Here is a 6,166-nt window from a genome sequence, read left to right on the forward strand (position 1 = left end):
CAACACGGCCCCGTGCTGAACCCCCTGCAAAAAATCACCCAGTTCAGGTAACTGGACACGGGCCGTGTTCAGCGGACACGCCCCCGTGTCCAGACTTCTGTTTCAATTCTCTAATTTTTGTTACTGGCACTTGACCACGGGGCCGTGCCCGGTCAACACGGGGCCGTGTCCAGGATGCCAGTAACACAAAACTTTGCTTTTAAACACACTTTTACACATTCTAATCAACCAAAAACTTTATTTTTGGACACATTGAGGACAATGTGTAATTTAAGTGTGGGGGGGGATGCTAAAACCTTGAAATTTTGCAAAATCCTAAACACAAGCCTTACACAAAACTCTATTGGAACCGCTAAACACCCCAAATTTTTTCAAAAACTTTTTCATTTTTTTTATTTACTTGTCTTAGTTTAAGTTGGGAATAACAAGTTCTAAAAAGGTTATATTTTTACAAGTTTACAACCGATAGCGTCGTGATAAAAAAAAGAACCAAAATAAGAAAATTATGAAAGGGCATAACAAGTCTAGTTAAAAATTCGATTATATATACTTGATCACATTAAAAACCCATTCCCACAAAAGTGAGTTTTGAGCCTTTATTGAGCACAAAAATATACATATTTAGATTAAATGCTCATTTTTCGTTTCTTGTGTGAATAGCCGCTTGGTTCTTACAAATCTAGAACTTGCCACGACGATACATTCCCGGTCCTTACCAACTTAAACCCAAGTAAGTAAATGATGGAGGCATTAGGACTAACCATTTTCTTTCAAAACCATTATTTTTCATTTTTTTTATTACCTACCCAAAATCCCCCTAGATAGCCCCTTTGAGCCTAAACCTTTCATTTCATTACCCCAAAACCCTTTTTACCCACCAAAAACCTTTTTATTTTTCACCCTTTATTTTAGTAACAAGCTCGCTTTTTCACCTTTTTATGTGACGATCAAAAAAAAAAAAAATAGTGATGAAGTCAAAAAACAAACAAAAGCTATATAAAAGCTTGTTTGGAGAAATACTTCAAAAAAATAAAAAGTCACTAAAAACAAGGTATTTCACGAAAACCGACGCTTGTTACGATTTTCGCCCTTTTTACTAACCACTAACCAACCACCCACCTTTAACCCAAGCCTAACCCTTTACCCCAAAAAGTCCTCTTGATATTTACAAAGGTAAAAAGTTAAAAAGGAGGAGGATTGATTGCTTGGCAAGCCTATGGAAGGCGTAAGTTCCATGCCGCTCTCGAGTGATTCACTATAATATACACCTTCGGCCGAGTGTTGAGTGATCTCCCGTGAGGTATGTGAACTTGTATATAAATGGAATTTTAATAAGGCATGCTACGCCCAAATAAGTAATTTATCTTATGAAACGTTCAAAATAAATCATAACGAATAGGATTGTAAATAAATAAAAATAAAACTTACAAAGTCCTTGGATTCCCGACACTCTAGGACAAGCTAAAAACTTCTCTTCTACCTATTCCATTTTGGAGTGTAAGCCACATTTAAAGAGTTTTGCTTGAGGACAAGCAAAAGTTCAAGTGTGGGGGTATTTGATGTGTGTAAAATGCAACATATAAATCACATCAATTAAGGCATAAAACTAACCCTTTTTGAGTACTAATGTTGGAAAAATAGTGTTTTTGTCTTCCTTTTGTATTTTCAGGATTAAATGAGCTCAAAATCACAAAAGAAGCAAAAAGACAACTAATTCTACCATTAATACAAGAAAAGGAACAAAAGTAGACTGCCCGGACCCTCAACGGCACCTCCCAAAGCAAAGGAGAAGAAACAGAGTCTGAACACGCCCCGTGTCCAGCGAACACGGGGGCGTGCCCAGGAAGCAGCAGAAAAGACAAACCAGTAGAAGCTTCCATTGCCCACCACGGGGCCGTGTCCAGCGGGCACGGGGGCGTGGTGAAAGTACAGCAGGCGCATTAATTGTAATTCGCAATTACAATTAATGAAGAGAGAGAATGTCAGACGGGCACGGGGCCGTGTCCAGCGGACACGGGGCCGTGTCCAGCCTTCTGTTCAGCCTATAAATAGAGGATCTTGGTTTCATTCTCTCTCATCCCTTGGCACACCACCTCTCTCACACTTCATCCACCACCCACCACCACCATAACACCATCATCCACCACCATCATCCATTGTCCATCGTAGAGTGTGTGAGTCGTCTCGGGATCCAAGATTGATCGTAAGAGTTCTTGACAATCAAGGCCATGTTTGCCTAAGTCTCTTACATCACTTGGTGAAGACAAGTGTTTAGTATAATACTTTTTATTTTTAATCTTTTGCACTTTTTATTTGGTTTTGTATTAATGACTTTAATAACTAGTTACTTATGTTGAAGGTGATCTTTCCTTATCGTTTGTCCGTGGTGTCTTGGCATTATTTTACTGTCTATATAAAATAAAAGATTTTCACCATTCATATCTCCACGGTCTATATGGAGGTATGTTGGCTACCTGGTCGGGGGTTAAGGGAACGGTTTGGTAAGGGTCTTGCCCTTGTTCAGCGTTTAGAGGTCCTGCTTGGGACCTGGGTCAAATTTAGTAGGATCTCCTTCAATGCCCATAGGTATTGGATGGCGGGGATCCAAACTCTTTGACCCCCTCATAAGTTAACTACTATTAATACTATAACCCGGCTATTTAGGACTGTATCCCTACTGACTCAGACTACTTAGCCGAGGGTAACGTCACCGCCAAAAGCGGGGCCTACCACAATTTGCATTAATAACTTAATTCATTATCTTTCAATAATCCGACCCTTTAGGATTGTATCCTTGCTGACTCAAACTACTGGGTTGAGGGTAACGTCGCCTTCAAAAGAGGGGTCTACTACAATAACTAAGATAATCTCTTAAACAAGTGCAAAAGTGCAAAAATAATCAAAGGTTATACTAATACACGTGTCGGATCCAAGTGATTCATCTTGTCTATCTGTTTTTATTTTATTTTTATTTTCAGCATTTAGTTAGTTTTTATTTTTCTTAGTTTAAAACATTTTTCCAACTTTTTGATTTGATTAGACGTTGAGGATAAACCGGTATTAAAAGCTCTTGTGTCCTTGGACGACCTCGGTATCTTACCAACACTATACTACGTCCACGATGGGTGCACTTGCCCATATGTGTGTTTAGTGTTAGTGAATATCGTGTTTTATAAATTTAAAACTTGGCTAAAAGTGTAAAAGAAAAGGGGCTTAAATACTCATTAAAAATATAACACACTTCACGCACATCACCGTCTTGAAGCATGGATTAGCGTGAGCACTAGTTTTTCCATTATGGCGTATCGGGTTTCTGGATCGGTCAAGGTTCGTGACACATAGTAAACTGGTGTTTGGACCCCTTGTCGATCTGGGTCAAATTTAGTAGGATCTCCTTCAATGCCCATAGGTATTGGATGGCGGGGATCCAAACTCTTTGACCCCCTCATAAGTTAACTACTATTAATACTATAACCCGGCTATTTAGGACTGTATCCCTACTGACTCAGACTACTTAGCCGAGGGTAACGTCACCGCCAAAAGCGGGGCCTACCACAATTTGCATTAATAACTTAATTCATTATCTTTCAATAATCCGACCCTTTAGGATTGTATCCTTGCTGACTCAAACTACTGGGTTGAGGGTAACGTCGCCTTCAAAAGAGGGGTCTACTACAATAACTAAGATAATCTCTTAAACAAGTGCAAAAGTGCAAAAATAATCAAAGGTTATACTAATACACGTGTCGGATCCAAGTGATTCATCTTGTCTATCTGTTTTTATTTTATTTTTATTTTCAGCATTTAGTTAGTTTTTATTTTTCTTAGTTTAAAACATTTTTCCAACTTTTTGATTTGATTAGACGTTGAGGATAAACCGGTATTAAAAGCTCTTGTGTCCTTGGACGACCTCGGTATCTTACCAACACTATACTACGTCCACGATGGGTGCACTTGCCCATATGTGTGTTTAGTGTTAGTGAATATCGTGTTTTATAAATTTAAAACTTGGCTAAAAGTGTAAAAGAAAAGGGGCTTAAATACTCATTAAAAATATAACACACTTCACGCACATCACCGTCTTGAAGCATGGATTAGCGTGAGCACTAGTTTTTCCATTATGGCGTATCGGGTTTCTGGATCGGTCAAGGTTCGTGACACATAGTAAACTGGTGTTTGGACCCCTTGTCGATCAACGAGTAAAACTGCTCCGACTGCTCTGTTGGAGGCTGACAAATACAATACCAAAGGTTCTCCCTTGACTGGTTCGGTTAATGTTGGCAATCTGATAAGGCAATCTTTCATCTCGCGGAATGCGCCCTCGGCTTCCGGAGTCCAATGGAATTGGCTTTTCTTCATGCAGTTGCAGAGTGTCTTGATGAACGGGAAAGATTTGGCTGCGTGATTGGCTAGGAAACGGTTGAGTGCTGCCAATCGTCCTGCCAATTTTTGCATCTCTTTGATGGTTGATGGGGAAGGCATTCTTTCGATTGCTTGAACTTCCTCAGGATTCACTTTGAAACCATCTTTCGTAACAATAAAACCCATGAACTTTCCTTCTTCCATGCCGAAAGAACACTTCGCTGGGTTTAGCTTGATACTTACACCGCGCAAGGTGTCAAATGTCTTTTGAATATTCACCAGCATCATACTTTCCACTTTACTCATAATCACCAAGTCTTCCATATACACTTCAATATACTTGCCGATGGCATCTTTGAACGTTTCATTCATCAATCTCTGGTAGGTCGCCCCTGCATTCTTTAGGCCGAAGGGCATTTTGGGGTAGCAGTATAGCCCTGTCGGCGTGCGGAATGCGGTTTTGTCTTCATCTTGGACAGCCATTTGGACTTGGTGGTACCCCTTGTAGCAGTCACGGAAGCACTTCCATCTGAACGTTGCTAGCGAGTCAATCTTTTCATCGATATCTGGTAAGGCGTAACAGTCGTGCGGACATGCCTTGTTTAGATCCTTGTAGTCTACACACATTCTCCAACTACCGTTTGGTTTCTGTACCATTACTGGGCTTGCCACCCATGTTTGGTATCTGACTTCCCTGATGATTCCCGCATTCAACAGCTCCACCACCTGCTCTTTCATAACATCATGTTTTATGTCTCCTAAGTGGCGCTTGGCATGTACCACCGGTTTTGCTTCTTCTGAAACATTTAGTCGATGTTCTGCTATGTGCCGTGGAACACCCACCATGTCAGCTGGTGTCCAGGCGAACACATCCATGTTTTCGAACAACAACTTTTTTAGCGCCGCGCGCGTTAGATCGGACATTGTAGGTCCTAAGGTAACTGTCTGTTCTGGGTACGCGTTGTTCAATACCCATTTTTCTGCTTCCACGCGTGGTGCTGGTTTGCTTGCCTTTGCAGGTCTGACTTCATCTGTTGTTAAGACCTCCTTGCTTGCGTATATTATTGCTATCCTCGTTTCTGTTGGGAATCCCACTGCTGAATGCGGACAGGAGCAAATCATACTGAAATCTCCTTGAGACTCTCTTCCCAGGAGGATATCGTGTCTTGAATGCGCGGGCAATACCATAAACGTGACTTCTTTTGTTCTTGAATTTCTTCCATCCGAGAGTAACACCGGGAACGATATTTGCCTGAGAGGAAAGACGGCTTCATTGCAGAAACCAGTGAGTGGGTAATCAACTGTCTCTAAGCGCGCCTTGTCCTCTTGATCGAATTGATTGAAACATTGTTCGTATATGATGTCTGCGGTGCTCCCTGGATCAATGAAAATGTAGTCGGTTTGGTAGTGACCGATTACGCCCAAGATGACTATGGGTCTTCTTTCTCTTGGGCCTCCTCTTACAATAGGGAAAACAACTTGCCTTTCGCGCCACGAGTCGTCTTGTGCGCGCTTGTTATAATTTTTTCTTGGCCTTCGCAGACCCCCTTGAACCATGTGGGTTTCTAATTTCCGGAGTTTTTTGTTGTCTGGCCCTTCTTCTCTTCTTTGAATTTGGCGGTAGTCGCGCTTTCCACCTTTTTACCAAATGAGTGAGCTTTCCATCTCTCAAGGCCCTTTCTATTTCTTGCTTTAAGCTGAAGCAGTCGTCAGTTAAGTGGCCTGTGTCTTTGTGAAATTCACAGAAAAGATTGGGATCTTGACCCCTCTTGTTTCGCATTTGTAGGGGTTGTTTGAACTGGTG

This window comes from Helianthus annuus, chromosome 9 (assembly GCF_002127325.2).
Source record: "Helianthus annuus cultivar XRQ/B chromosome 9, HanXRQr2.0-SUNRISE, whole genome shotgun sequence".
NCBI lineage: Eukaryota > Viridiplantae > Streptophyta > Magnoliopsida > Asterales > Asteraceae > Helianthus > Helianthus annuus.